Source organism: Narcine bancroftii, chromosome 3 (genome assembly GCF_036971445.1).
Source record: "Narcine bancroftii isolate sNarBan1 chromosome 3, sNarBan1.hap1, whole genome shotgun sequence".
NCBI classification, from domain to species: Eukaryota; Metazoa; Chordata; class Chondrichthyes; order Torpediniformes; family Narcinidae; genus Narcine; species Narcine bancroftii.
The window spans coordinates 54,559,796-54,576,089 of NC_091471.1; the positions used below are offsets into that span (position 1 = coordinate 54,559,796).

Genomic DNA, 16,294 nt, shown 5'->3' on the forward strand with positions numbered 1-16,294 from the left:
AATATCCCCCACTCTTAATTGAAAAAGCCTATCCACATTGACACTCTCTGTCCCTTTTAAAATCTTGAACACCTCCATCAAATCCCCCCTCAATCTTCTATGCTCCAGAGAAAAAAGCCCCAGGCTACTCAACCTTTCTCTGTAACTCTGTAACTGACATCCTGTCAACATTCTCGTGAACCTTCTCTGCACTCTCTCTATTTTGTTTATATCCTTCGTATAATTTGGTGACCAAAACTGCACACAGTATTCCAAACTTGGCCTCACCAATGCTTTGTACAATTTCATCATAACATCCCAACTCTTGAATCCAATACTCCGATTTATGAAAGCCAACATTCCAAATGCCTTCTTCACCACTCTATCTACCTGAGTATCAACTTTGAGGGTACTATTTAGTATAACTCCTAAATCCCTTTGTTGCTCTGCACTCCTCAATTGTCTACCATTCAATGTATATGACCTATTTAGATTTGCCTTTCCAAAATGCAACACTTCACACTTATCTGTATTAAATTCCATCAGCCATTTCTCAGCCCATTCCTCTAGCTTTCCTATATCACTTTTTAAGCTACAGTAATCTTCCTCACTGTCCACAAGACCACCAATCTTTGTATCATCTGCAAACTTACTTATCCAATTCACCACCCCTTCTTCCAGATCGTTAATATATATATAACAAACAATAGTGGACCCAGGACCGATCCTTGAGGAACTCCACTAGTCACCAGCCTCCAATTTAACAAACAATTTTCTACCAGTACTCTCTGACACCTCCCATCCAACCACTGCTGAATCCATTTCACTACCTCCTTATTTATACCTAATGTATCCACCTTTTTTCCTAACCTCCTGTGGGGAACTTTGTCAAAAGCTTTACAAAAGTCTAAATAGACAGTATCCACAGCCTTCCCTTCATCAATCTTTTTTGTAACCCCCTCAAAAAACTCTATAAGGTTTGCTAAGCATGATCTACCCCTGACAAAACCATGCTGACTACTACCTATCAATCCCTGTTCTTCCAAATATTTGTAAATGCCATCCCTCAGAACACTTTCCATCAACTTACCCACCACAAACATCAGACTCACAGGTCTATAATTTCCAGGCTTACATTTGGACCCTTTCTTAAACAGCGGAACAATATGAGCCACCCTTCAATCCTCTGGCACTACCCCCATGACCAATGACATCCTAAATATCTCTGTTAATGGCCCCACTATCTGTCCACAAGCCTCCCTGAGTGTCCTTGAGAATACATTGTCCAGACCCGGAGATTTGTCCACCTTTATCTTTTTTAAACACTGCCATCACTACCTTCTTGGTTATCCTTATATGATTCATGACCTCCCCACTATTTTTCTTCACTTCAACTGGTACAATATTTTTTTCCCTAGTGAATACCGAGGAAAATAAATCATTTAAAATTTCCCCCATCTCCTCCGACTTTTCACTCAGCCTACCCTCCCTATCTACAAGGGGTCCAATTCTATCCCTCACTAATCTTTTACTTTTAATGTACCTATAGAAACCCTTTGGATTTATTCTTACTCTGCCTGCCAAAGCCTCTTCGTGCCTCTTTTTGGCCTTTCTAATTACTTTCTTAAGATTTTTTCTACACTCCTTGTAGTCCTCTTTCAATTGCTCAGCACCCTGCTGTTTATACCTCTTGTACACCTCCCTCTTTCTCCTAACCAAATTTCTAATATTCCTCGAAAACCAAGACTCTCTATGACTTCCATCCTTTCCTTTGATCCTCAATTGGACATATCTACTCTGTACTTTCAAAATTTCATATTTGAATATTCTCCATTTTTTATTTACATCCTTTCCTGAAAAAATCATGTCCCACTCAATACTCCCCAAAGCCATTCTCATTCCTTCAAAATTTGCTTTTCTCCAATCCAGAACCTCAATTTTAGGCCCTTCTTTGCTCTTCCCTAAAACTAAGAGTTGTGATCACTAGACCCAATTTGTTCTCCAACATTAACTTCAGACACCTGACCTATCTCGTTCCCAAGTCAGTTCCTCTATGTATTAATTAAGAAAACTATCTTACTGACAAAAATAAATCAAGAGCATCTAAAGCAGTAAAGAGAAGTTGTTTTCATCAAAAATGGATAAATATGAAGCATTAGAAAATTCCACAAATACTGCTTGGTTATTTTTCCTTCCAAGATAAATCAAGGGCAGGAATGAAACAAATGTCTGGAAACAAATCTGACAATATGGTGAGACTACCTTCAGAGTATAAAATATTGAAAAGGAACTTAGAAATATTGGATCGTCCAGGAAACAGTAACCAAAAGGATTTTAACTAGTGGAGAGCCACAGGGATCTGTTCCATGAGCCCTGCTCTTTGCAAGTTTTATAAATGACTTGGATGAAGAGGCGGAAGGATGGGTCAGTATGTTTGTGGATAACACGATGGTTGGAGGAGTTGTGGATGGAGTTGAAGGTTGTTGAAGGTTACAAGATGATATAGACAGGATGCAGAGTTGGGCAGAAAAGTAGCAAATGGATTTCAATCCAGATAAGTGTGAGGTGATGCATTTTGGAAGGACTAACCAGAAGGCTGAGTAAAGGATAAATGGTCAGTTTTTTTTGAGTGTGGATGAACAGAGTGATTTTGGGGTGCAAATCCATACATCCATTAAGGTCACCACACAGGTTGATAGGATAGTTATGAAGTCCTATGGGATGCTTGGATTCATTAATAGGGGGAATGAAGTCAGGAGTAGAGAGGTGATGTTACAACTCTACAAATCTTTGGTAAAGTATTGCGTTCAATTCTGGTCAACTCATAAAAGGAAGGAAATGAACGCTATGGAGAGGATGCAAAGGAGTTTACTAGGATGTTGCCTGGATTGGGAAACAAGTCTTCTGAGGCAAGGTTAGCAAAGCTGGGATTTTTCACTTTGGAGCATAGAAGGCTGAGCGAAGACTTGATAGAGGTCTACAAAATTATGAGAGGCATAGATAGGGTAGATAGCCAGGACCTGTTTCCTAGGGCAGAATCAGCAATCACCAACGAACATATTTACAAAGTTATGGGAGGGAAGTTTAGTGAGATATCAGGGGTATGTTTTTTTTAAACCAGAGAATTGTTGGTGCCTTCAGTGCCTTGTTGGGAATGGTAGTGGAAGTTAAAACATTGGGGGCATTTAAGAGTCTCTTAGACAGACACATGGATGAAAGAGTAATAGAGGGTTATGGGGTATGGAAGGTTTAGTCTATTTTTAAAGGAAGGGATATCAAGGGCTGAAGGGCCTTTACTGTGCTGTATTATTCTATGTTCTAATTTTGTACTTGGAAACAAAACTGAATCGGATGATTCTTCAGTTTTGAAACTAACTAAAAGAGAAGCTCAGAGAGCAGTTGGCAAGAATGGTGGATTAATTGTAAGTAGAATTTGCAAAACCAAGCTGAAGGAAAAAAAACTGCTAAAGAAATGAATGCAGTTATTTTAAAAACGGGATTCAGCCTTATCAAGATGCAAATGGTTGGAGGAGGGGATTCATTTTTTGAAAGGGAACATGTCATTGTTTAATGAGACAAGACAACTGACGCTGGAAAACAATAAAGAAGGTACCTTGAAGATACAGAAAGAAGAGAAAATTACATTCTTGAAGACACAGTTAATAAATATAAAGATAAATCATTAGAAAATGACACTGAATCGGAAGTTGCAAAATTGGATCCAGAATTACAAGACAATAAAAGCCAGAGTGGCTGTTGTTGAGTTTGAGGAACCAATGTTGTTGGATTCCTACCTTTTCTATAACCAACAGCAGAAGACAAGGAAAAGGAGAAAGAAAGCCCATCAAAAAAGTGAATACCTTGGAAACTAAGAATGGCTTTCTAAACAGAATGATTACTAAAATCTGTAAAAACACAAAATGCCGGAGAAGCTCAGCAGGTCAAACAGTCTCCCTTCTGTAGCAAAGGTAAAGATGCAGAACCGATGTTTCAGGCTTGAGACCTTCATCAAAGTATGAGAAAATGCTGGCAGGCATCTGAACAAAAGGGTAGGGGGGAAAAGGGGGGGGTAGCAAAGGCAGGAAATGATAGGTGGAGAAAGGAGGGACAGCAGCAATGAGGGGAAGGAGGGATGACTAGGTGGGTGGAAGAACTGGAAAGGCAGGTAAGGGGGATGGGAAAGAAAATGTGAGTAAGTTTAGTGGAAAGCAGTAAAATCAATGTTAATGCTATCTGGCTGGAGAGTACCCATTCATAAAATAAGGTGTTGTTCCTCCAATATGCGGGTGGTCAGGATGGGAGAATTCATAAGGCCAAGGCCATGGACATGTGAATGTGGGAATGTGACTTAGAATTGAAATGGTTGGCTACTGGAAGGTCACTGTTGAGAACAGAGAGGAGGTGCTGAGTGAGGTGATCTTCCAATCTGTGACTGGTCTCTCCAATATAGAGAATGCCACAGAGTGCACCAGATGCAGTAAATAAGTTCTCTGAATGTACAAGTGAAGTGTTGCTTCACTTGAAAAGCCTGTTTGGGACTCTGGATCCTGGTGAGGGAGAAGGTGTGGGCACAAGTGTGGCACAGGGGAAGGTGCTGAGGGTGTGATGGGTGGGAGGGGATGAGTGCACAAGGGAAGCACGGAGGGACGAGTACCTGTAGAAGGCCGAAAGTGGAGGAGAAGGAAAAATGTGTCTGGTGGTGAGAACCTGTAGTAAGTGCTGGAAATTCCATTGGATTATATGTTGGATGTGGAGGGTAGTAGCATGGTAGATGAGGATGAGAAGTATTCTATTTTTGTTCTGTCTGAGGGCAGAGAAGGCCTGGGTAGATGAGTGGAAAATGGAGGAGTTGCAGGTGAGGGCTGATTTGATAGTGGTGGAGGGGAAGCTACATTTGTGGGAGAAGGCAGATATTTAGGAAGATCTGGACTGGAAGACCTCACCTTGGGAACAAATGCAGTGGAGATGGAGAAATTGATAGAAACAAAGAAGGTGTGAGGAAGTGTAGGCCAGGTAGTTCTGGGAGTTGGAGGGTTTGTAGTATATGTCGGTGAAAAGCTTGGCTCCCAAGATGGAGAGAGAGATCTAGGAAAGGGAGAGTGTTATCAGAGATGGACCAGGTGAGTTTGACATCAGGGTAGAAGTTGGCCACAAAGTGAATGAAGTTGACAAGCTCATCATGGGTGAATGAGGCAGCCCTGAAGTAGTAACCGATATACCAGAGGAAGAGATGGGGGGTCTTGCCTGTGTTGGCTTGCAGCATGGATTGCTCCACAAAGCGAATAAACAGGCAGGTATAGCTGAGAACCAAGCAGGTGCCTATGGCTACTCCTTTGAATTGGAGGAAGTGGAATGAGTTAAAGGAGAAGTTATTTAGAGTGAAGACAAGTTCTGCTAGGCAGAGGAGGTTGGTGGTAGAGAGTGATTGGTCGGGTCTTTGGTTCAAGAAAGAAGCAAAGTGCTTTCAGACCTTCTGTGTGGGGGAGAGAGATATGAAAGGATTGGACATTGATCATGAAGATGAGCAGACCAATTCAGGGAATCTGAAGTCATTGAGGAGCTGGACGGCATGTGAGTTGTTGCGGACGTAGGTGGGGAGGGATTGGACCAGTGGAGAAAAGATAGAGTCAAGGTGAGATGAAACTAGTTCAGTGGGGCAGGAGCAGGCAGAAACAAAGGGTCTGTCTGGATAATTGGGTTTGTGCATCTTGGATAGAAGGTAGAAATGGGCAGTGCATGGGTGGGAGAGAATTAAGTTGGTGGCCATGGAGGGGAGGTGACCAGAGGTGATGAGGTTGAAGATGATATCGGTGACAGTGGCTTCATGTGTAGTGGTGGGGTCCTGTGGGAGAGGTCAATAGGAGGTGTCTGAGAGCTGCCGACTGGCCACGGCAAGGTGGAAGTCAGTGAGGCAAACCACAACCACACCACCCTTGTCTGGAGATTTAAGGTATCAGATATCAGTTTATTTATCGCAATTAACACCATACAATATTAAAACCGAGATAGTGTTTCCCCTGACCCGGTACAGAAACTGCCTAGCAAAACAATCCAGCATACAATCAATTTTCAGAAACTAGACAATGGTGCTAGGAGACAGATAAAATGTTTGGTGAGGTTGGAATTTTTACAGAGAGAGAGTGGGGAGCAGAGTGATCTGAGGAGGTGAGATTGGAAAACCAAAGGGTGGTGGTAAAGTTGATACAGTTGATATCCCAGCAGCAGTTGGAAATAAAAAGGTCCACAATGGGCAGCTTGCCAGGAAGAGGTGTCCAGGAAGAGGAAGGGGCTTGAAGGGTGAGAAAGAGTCTTGAGAGAGGCGTGGAGAGTCACGGTCATGGAAGTGAGCCTGGAGACTGTTTCATCTTGTATTCATATGTGTGAGTTTTATGTGGATGAAGGAAATGGTTCTTTAAAGTTGTTGTAAACAGCACCATGAGGCATGCCATGAGCCTGCAAGCCTCCATTGCAGATCTTGCATATTGTCTCTTGCTATATATGTCAGCCCCCCTGCTGGGAGTCAAGTCTAATCAAACAGTAACTATAATCAAGGTCTTGCTAGTGGCCATGCAAACATGATCACCATCATTACATTGCCCTTTCTTAAAACAAAAGTAGCTTACTTTTAACTAACATGTGTTCTTTGCATAACTCTGCAATTTTAACTTTAACACCAAGAACTTGCATTTTCATTATTATCAACATTTTTAACATTTTTTTTTTAAAACTTGTTTTGTGTGTTCATATTTACATACACTAAAACTTGAATAGCGAATAAGAGCACTACCTCATCTTTAAATTTGCTCAATGAGTCTCTTAGGAGGATTCACGTGTCTTGACGATCTCCTGAATGGATGTCCTTGAATCTGAGTTGTTGCCTCAGATGATGTATTCTCAGATGTGCATTCAGGTTGTTCAACAGTATTCATCTTTCATCTACTGTGGCTGGTCACATTTGAAGATCTCAATGATTTCTTCAGAGAACAGCACCTTCATTTGTCTGAATGATGTACGATCTTGGTTGGACTTCACTAAGGACAGTTCCCTTCTGAGTCCATAAGTTTATTTTATCTTTTAGCCTTACTTGGTCATCAGTGTAGAGTTCCAGAAGGGTTTTTTTTCCCTCTGTCAAAGTAATACTTTTGTTTTTCTTTGAACTTCCTCACTTTCTCCCCCTCTTTTGTTTTTAGGATGTTCTCCTGAATGGGTAGGTTTAATCTTAGCCTACATCCCATAAGGAGTTGTGCTGGTGAAATACCACACTAGAGTGGTGTTGTGCGGTATACTGGCATGCTCCGGTAGAAGTCTGTTCCACTGCCTTTTGCCTTGTTCGTCAGTCTTTTCACTGTCTATATTGATTTTTCCACCAGACCATTGGACTGTGGAAAATGAGGACTTGACGTGCTGTGTACACACTCTTTGGCAAACTGTTGGAAATTTGAATTGCAAAACTGGGGTTCATTGTCTGTGAAGACCTCACTTGCAACACCACATCAGGAGAATATGGCTTTCATACCTGTTATTGCAGCATCTACAGTGGTGGTGTTGAGTTTACAGACCTCTGTATACTGTTACAGAGTCCAGAGGACCCCAAAAACCAGCAGCAATGGATATGCACCACAACACAGGGTTACTTAACCAAAAGTAGTTTTTAATTATATTTGAACAAGAAAACAGAATTAAACTTTAACTTATTATTTAACCTACTTACTTAACCTACCTAACCCACTTAATCCCCCCTCTAATACTAAGCGCAGGTGTATGTGATGTATATTTAATATTAGAAAAGTTCTTTGGATTACAGTCCAATCTCACTGGTTGCAGGCAATTCTTGTACTGGGCACAGAAGTTCACATTAACAAAGTGCACCAGGCTTTGGTGTTTAACAGGCAAATGGTTACCATTTAGGAGGGTTCTTCCTGGTTTTCAGAGAGAGATTCCTTTTCCAGAACATCCGCAACTGATTCTTTCTCAGTCAGTCTTGGTGATGAAACGGGCCCCCTTCAGGGTTCTCCAGATGATCCTCTTTCTTTCAGGTCACCTTTCAGACCGCCAGTCTTCTCCTTTGACCAGGCAGCCTTCCAAAGTTTGCCAGCTTGTCCCTCTGGAACTGATTCCTGTGGCTCTTTCTCTCTCACTCCCTCCCTCTCTGAGAGGAAAGCTGTTCTGTCCCTGCCTGCAAAAATCACATGCTCTTCTAGGTAATCTGTATATTGATAATTTGTTGCTCCTCTGCAAAAAGCACTCTACAAAAGTCCAGCAAATATTCTGTGTTTTAAAATCTGTGTGTGCAAACTACTCTAGCAATTCCTCCCAACCCACCTCAAAATACTGTCACATTACAGAGAGTAATAGTCTGTGACTACAAGATAGTCCTTCCCTTGACATAAGAATAGGCCAGAGTCTACCTTCTGGTAAGGTCTGTATGGTGCTGCGTGTAGCATTAGTGGTTCTGCAGGATTGCTTGCTTCATATTTCCAACATGTTGTACAGTTTGACACTTCATTTGTTATATCATTGTTGATTCTTAGCCAGTACATCACCTCTTGTGCTCTTTTCTTACACTTTTCGATTCTGAGATGTCCTCCATGGATCCTTTTTAGCATCTCTTTTCTCAGACTCTTTGGGATAAGGATTTTACTTCATTTGTAGATTATGTCTTCAACCACTGATAGTTCCGTCCTGCAGTTCCAAGTACTCTGCAATGTCAGGTGACCAATCCTGCTTCAGGTTGGGCCATTCATCCAAGATTTTTTTTCTCATTTGTCTCAGTGATTCATCTTTGTTTGTCTCTGACTTCATGAGCTCCATTTTTGGATTTGATATGGGCAGTGTACTTGTGCATCTTCATCCATTTTGGTGTTTGCGGGCTCTCTATTGTCAACAGCTCTAGGCAAAGAGCCTGCTGTGTATATTGGCTTACCCCGAGTGTATGCCACATTCAGTGAATAGCATTCCAGCCTAATCATCATTCTTTGTATTCCAAGTGTACATTCATTTAATGGCTTTTGGAATAATGCAATCAAGGGGTTATGATCAGTTTCTACACTGATGGCTTACCCTGACACAAACTGATGAAATCTTTCACAGGTGCATGTGATGCTGAGCAGCTCCTTTTCAATTTGAGCGCATCACGTCTCCACGTCTGTCAGTGAGCGTGATGCATACACAATGGGTTGTCAGTCATCTTATTTTTGCAGGAGAACTGCACCAAGCCCACAATGTGATGCGTCTCGCTGGGTCGTAAAACCTCAGAACTGGTTCCTCTGAGATGAGTTTCTTTAGTTCCCTCCATGACTTTTCATGGTCATGACTCCACTCCCATTCAATGTTCTTTTCTGTTCGTCTTCTCAATGGAGCCATCTTTTCTGAGAGGTTGGTTATGAATTTACACATATAGTTGACCATTCCATTAAAGTTCTGTACGTACTTTTTGCATTGTGATGTTGGCATGTTCCCATTGGCGGACACCTTTCTGGGATCTAGTCTGATGCCCTCACTACCAATAATATCCCCTATAAGTGTTAGTTCTGTCACCTCGAGCAGGCATTTCTTTCTATTCAGCTTCAAGTTTGCTTTCCTTGTTGCTTCCAGCACTTTCCTTAGTCTCTCATCATGCTCCATTCTCATGGTTCCACATACGATGATGTATCAACTCCATCCAGGTGCTCATAGGCCACAGTTTTTTGATAAACTTCAGGAGCTGAGGCAATTCTGAATGATAACCTTAGGAATCTGTATCTGCCAAATGGACTATTGAACGTCCACAGTCTTGAACTTGCTTCATCCAATTTAAACTCCTGATGATGCATCTAACTTGATGAAAAAACTTGGCATTTGCAAACTGTGATACAATTTCTTCACACGTCAGAAGCTTATTGTTCTGTTTAGATCGCTTGGATCCAACCAAATTCTAAGCATTCTTTTTGTCCACAACAACAAGTGAACTCACCGCACTCCATTGACTCATCTATCTTCTGAATCATGTTAAGGCTTTCCATCCTGTCCAACTCTGCTTTTAGTTGCTTTTGAAGCGCAAATGGAGCTTTTCAGCATGGATGTATTGTCAGTGGCATACTTTTACCCACTCTGATCGTGTGTTCTCCTGGAAGGCAGCCTAGACCCTCAAATAGGTCATTGTACTTTTTCATGACTTCATCATAGACTGTCTCAGCTTTGCTTTACACCACAAGGACTCTTTTTACCAGGTTTATTTTCTTACAGGCTGTTAAACCTAGTATGGTCTGTACATCCTTCGGTACCCCGATGAATGCTAGCATGTGCTCTTTGTCCTTGTTTCATTTTGACTGTGCATTCTCCTTGAACTGTTATATTGGTATCTGAATATCGTGTCACCTTCACTTTTGTTCCATACATCTTTAGTCTGGGTCTAATCTTCTTAAAATCAGTCTCTGATATTACGTTAATTTGTGCTCCAGTATCCAATTTAACTGAAATATATATGTCATTCAATTTTAATATCAACTTCCCATCTCTTTTTTTCTTGTTTTCAGTCACAACGTTTATATAGAATTCCTTTATCTCCCTTTCATCTACTGAATGAACCTTGTTTTGTTGCACTCGGTTCCGAAAGCAACAGGCATAATGGTGGCGTTTGCTTCACATACAGCATGTTTTACTATATGCTGGACACTTTTTTGGTAGGTGTTGTGCATGGCATTGATGACATGGCTTTCGATGGACCCTATAATTTTTGTTCACTGGCCACGTCTCTTTCGCTTTTGGCGCTCTTTTTGTTAAAGTTTATATCTGTTTTTGCTCACTGCATCCACGTCGCAGCTAATTTCACTGAACAGCTCTGTTGCCTGCGTTTTTACAGTTTCTGTAGCCCTACAGAGTGCTATAGTTTTTTCCAGGACTAGATTTTGCTCTCTTAGCAGTTTTTCTCTTAGACTATTATCTGGAATATCACACACAAGTCTGTCTTTTATCAGCAAGTCAGTCAGTCCACCAAATTCACACATTTTGCTTCAGTTTCTCAATTCAGTCACATACTGATTAATACGTTCTTCCATTTTCTTTACGCATGCGAAAAACCTGTGCTTCTCAAACGTCACATTAGTTTAGGTATGCAGCATGCCTCAAACTGTTCAATTATTTTTTTTTCCAATTTCATTTTGTCTCCTTCAGCAGAAAATGTGAAGTTATTATACTTCATCACCCACTACATGCAAGAAAACTGACTCTTTCACTTTATCACTTTTCTCGTCAGTTCTGACTGCCACTAAGTACAATCCAAAATGCTGTTTAAATCTGTTCCAATTCTCAGCCACATTATCTGTCAACTGGAGTTTCACTGGTGGATGTAACCCTTCCATTTTTCACTGTGTTAGCTTCCCTTCATTAAAAGTAAGTCTAAAGTCAGCAACTGGTCAAAGTATTTTTCCTTCATCCCACTTATGACACCATATTTCATCTTGTATTTGTATGAGTGAGTTCTTAGACAACACATGGATGAAGGAAAAGGTTCTTTACTTTAAAGTTGATGTAAACAGCATCATGAGGCATGCCATAAGGATGCAAGCCTCCATTACAGATACTGCATGCTGTCTCTTGCTCTGCATGTCAGCCCCCCTTCTGGAAACAGAGTATAATGAAACAGTAACTATAATCAAGGCCTTGCTAGTGGCCATGCAACCATGATCACTATCATTACAGAGTTGGAGACGACAGAAGAGTTTTTTTTATTGTGGCATGCGTGGAACTCATTGAGGTGTGGTTGGAAGGTGACGAAGATGAGGCTTCTACTGAGGACTGAGCACTTCATCTCAGAGAGGGGAAGGTCAGAGGGGATAGTAAAAACCAAGCAGAGGTTAGAGTGGGGACTGATGTTATGGAGGGTCTTACTTTCCCCTCCTCTTTCCTGTCTTTCAAATTTTTCCACCCACCCAGCCTTCCCTCCTCCCCCTCATTGCTGCTGTCCCCTCCCTCTTTTCTCAACCTATCATCTCCTGCCTTTGACTCCCTACTCTTTTGTTCGGACATTTGCTGGCTTTTTCTCATACATTGATGAAGGGCTCAAGCCCAAAATATCAGTTCTGTATCTTTAGCTTTGCGACGTAAAGGACACTGTTTGACCGGCTGAGCTTCTCCAGCATTTCTTATTATTTCAACCACAGTGTCTACAGATTTTTGTGATTTACTACTGATTACTAAAATATGACTTTCACAAAAAGCAGAAAGCTTTAATGAGTGACATTCACTTTCTTTTGAATATTTACCTGATATGTTATTATATTTGATTTTCTTTGTAGTGGTACTTATTATTTTAGATATAATAATTAGGGGGCAGGTATTGTAAGGGTTTAAATGACTTAAAATGTCTCAAAAACATTTTGTCAGTTTCAAGCAGTACGTACATTCCTTTGAGTGTCTCCAGAGTAACAGCTCTCTTATCAAGGTTAAAAGCTGTGTTTTCGACCATCTTAAATTAAAAAAAATAGTTTATTTTTGAATTAGCTTTTATGCTAATAGAATCAAGAATATAGAGTCTGTCTAGACAATTTTCTATGACCGAATAATTCTGAATGTATTAATATCTTATTGTCTGTTTATTAATTGATTAAGTATAGTTTGGTGCGAGAACACAGCCTTGCTTCATGCCATTGTTAATGGAGAAGGGTTCAGAGAGCTCATTGCTGTATCTGACCCGACCTTGTTGGTTTTCGTGCAGTTGGATAACCATGTTGAGGAACTTTGGGGGGCATCCGAGGCGCTCTAGTATTTGCCAAAGCCCTTTCCTACTCACGGTGTAGAAGGCTTTGGTGAGGTCAACAAAAGTGATGTAGAGTCCTTTGTTTGGTTCTCTGCACTTTTCTTGGAGCTGTCTGAGGGCAAAGACCATGTCAGTAGTTCCTCTGTTTGCGCGAAAGCCGCACTGTGATTCTGGGAAAACAAAGTGACACTAGGTATTATTCTATTTAGGAGAATCCTAGCAAAGATTTTGCTTGCAATGGAGAGCAGCGTGATTCCCTTTACCGGCATCGCCTATGGCTCCTAGAACGCTTCCACCAGCGTTGTCTCCGCTCCATCCTCAACATTCATTGGAGCAACTTCATCTCCAACATCGAAGTACTCGAGACGGCAGAGGCCGACAGCATCGAATCCACGCTGCTGAAGATCAAACTGCGCTGGTTAGGTCACGTCTCCAGAATGGAGGACCATCGCCTTCCCAAGATCGTGTTGTATGGCGAGCTCTCCACTGGCCACTGAGACAGAGGTGTACCAAAGAGGTACAAGGACTGCCTAAAGAAATCTCTTGGTGCCTGCCACATTGACCACCGCCAGTGGGCTGATATCGCCTCAAACCGTGCATCTTGGCGCCTCACAGTTCGGCGGGCAGCAACCTCCTTTGAAGAAGACCGCAGAGCCCACCTCACTGTCAAAAGACAAAGGAGTAAAAACCCAACACCCAACCCCAACCAACCCATTTTCCCTTGCAACTGCTGCAATCGTGTCTGCCTGTCCCGCATCGGACTTGTCAGCCACAAACGAGCCTGCAGCAGACATGGACATTACCCCTCCATTAATCTTCATCCGCGAAGCCAAGCCAAAGAGAAGTATAGTTTACTGTTTAGAGCGCAAATAAATAGTGGAAAAGCTCAATGCTATTGGAATGGACTTATTTATTAACACTTCAAAACAACTGGCTACATACTCTCAAGTAATTATAAAGGTAAGTGGTCACAATACCTCTCCTGACAGAAACAGCAATTAAAATTAACCTGGAATCTGATAACTTTCATGTGCTGGACTATCAGATTGAACATTATTCCATTTAACATCCAAAACACTCTAAGTTACTCTTTAAAAAAATGTTTCTTGGAACAAGAATACATTGCCCAGTGAACCCAGCCAATTTAAAAGGAGCATGGGAAATGGGAACCTGGTCTATGAAATAGAATGTGGGAACCAAGGCTCTGACAAGTCAGAATGGAATATGGGAACCCTCGGCCTGATGATTTGGAAGGAAGTGCAGCAAACATTATTTGATGAGTCAGATGCTGAAATGTTGGAATTTCTGAATAGGAAAAGTTTTTTTTTAATTTTAGAGATACAACACAGTAACAGGCCCTTCTGCCCCATGAGCCGACACTGGCAAAATACACCCATATGACCCTGTACGTCTTGGAATGTGGGACAAAACCAGAGCACCTGGACGAAACCTATGCAAACATGGGGAGAATGTACAAATTCCTTACAGACAGCAGTGGATACAAACCCAGGCCACTGGTGCTGGTTAGAGTTGTGCTAACCACTAGACCATTCATTCTGCCCTACTACACTAATTGTGCTGTGGTTTACTCAATAAAACACTGACAGATTGAGCAAAAGAAACAAATTAATTGTCCAACAATCAAGAAGGCAGACTTAGTAGGCGTTATGGAGCACGAAGACCATGACAAGTCACTTAGATGTCCTGGTCATCCACTGCAGCAAGAGATGTCTCCAGCCATAATAGTGGTCTGTGCCATTAAATCAAGGTTTCTTCTGCTAAGAGAGTGCCCTCATGCAACAGCTGTTCCACTTAAAATTCCATCACGTGCAGGTTTCTGTTGTGCGATTCATCTCAGTTAACCCAACTAATCAGGTCCTGCAGTGATGGAGGAGTGCCGAAGCAACAGGTGGAGATGACCACTAGCAGTTGTAGTCACAAACCTGCACTTAGGCTGCCTTTGGACCAGTGATCATTCGTCTCTGTATCTGGGGCATCAGAGATGTCTGGCAGCATCCCGGGCAACTGGGTAGTCCTTTTTAGGACAGCACATGAGGGAGTGGGTTAGAAAATATTGCCAGCCCCAAAACAGCAGCTGGCTAGCTAACTGCGGCTGCCGATAATCTCTTTCGCAGGTGACGTACAAGAAAAATAAATCAAAGAAAACTCATTTTTGGAGCCTGGAATGTCTGCACCTGTGTCTTATTCGAAGGACAACCAATACTGTATAATAATTGTGGCAAAAACTAAACACAGAATTATGTTAGGGATTAAATATGGATTGTACTAATCATAGTTGCTATGTTTTAAATAATTTGATATCCCCCATTAAAAATGACCAAATAAAAACAAGGGAAATCCAGTTGTATGTTTTATATTTCAAAGGATGTTAAAAATGATAAATATAGTTTTTGGATAAATATAGTTTTAACCAATGCTTCAGATATATCTTTCTTTCTTTCTTTGGCTTGGCTTCGCGGACGAAGATTATGGAGGGGTTAAAAGTCCACGTCAGCTGCAGGCTCGATTGTGGCTGACAAGACCGATGCGGGACAGGCAGACATGGTTGCAGGGGAAAATTGGTTGGTTGGGGTTGGGTGTTGGGTTTTTCCTCCTTTGTCTTTTGTCAGTGAGGTGGGCTCTGCGGTCTTCTTCAAAGGAGGTTGCTGCCCGCCGAACTGTGAGGCGCCAAGATGCACGATTTGAGGCGATATCAGCCCACTGGCGGTGGTCAATGTGGCAGGCACCAAGAGATTTCTTTAGGCAGTCCTTGTACCTCTTCTTTGGTGCACCTCTGTCACGGTGGCCAGTGGAGAGCTCGCCATATAACACGATCTTGGGAAGGCGATGGTCCTCCATTCTGGAGACGTGACCCACCCAGCTCAGCTGGATCTTCAGCAGCGTGGACTCGATGATGTCGGCCTCTGCCATCTCGAGTACTTCGATGTTAGGGATGAAGTCGCTCCAATGAATTTTGAGGATGGAGTGGAGACCTCACCAAAGCCTTCGACACCGTGAGCAGGAAAGGGCTTTGGCAAATACTAGAGCGCATCGGATGCCCCCCAAAGTTCCTCAACATGATTATCCAACTGCACGAAAAACAACAAGGTCGGGTCAGATACAGCAATGAGCTCTCTGAACCCTTCTCCATTAACAATGGCGTGAAGCAAGGCTGTGTTCTCGCACCAACTCTCTTTTCAATCTTCTTCAGCATGATGCTGAACCAAGCCATGAAAGACCTCAACAATGAAGACGATATTTACATCCGGTACCGCATGGATGGCAGTCTCTTCAATCTGAGGCGCCTGCAAGCTCACACCAAGACACAAGAGAAACTTGTCCTTGAACTACTCTTTGCAGACAATGCCGCTTTAGTTGCCCATTCAGAGCCAGCTCTTCAGCGCTTGACGTCCTGTTTTGCGGAAACTGCTAAAATGTTTGGCCTGGAAGTCAGCCTGAAGAAAACGGAGGTCCTCCATCAGCCAGCTCCCCACCATGACTACCAGCCCCCCCACATCTCCATCGGGCACACAAAACTCAAAACGGTCAACCAGTTTACCTATCTCGGCTGCACCATTT

The 16,294-nt window shown here is 42.2% G+C and overlaps 1 protein-coding gene across 3 annotated transcripts in view; it reads right to left on the bottom strand.

Annotated features, from left to right (window-relative positions):
• Positions 1-16,294, bottom strand: part of dnai1.2 (dynein, axonemal, intermediate chain 1, paralog 2) — a 238,483-nt gene that overhangs the window by 160,895 nt on the left and 61,294 nt on the right. The window lies entirely within an intron of this gene.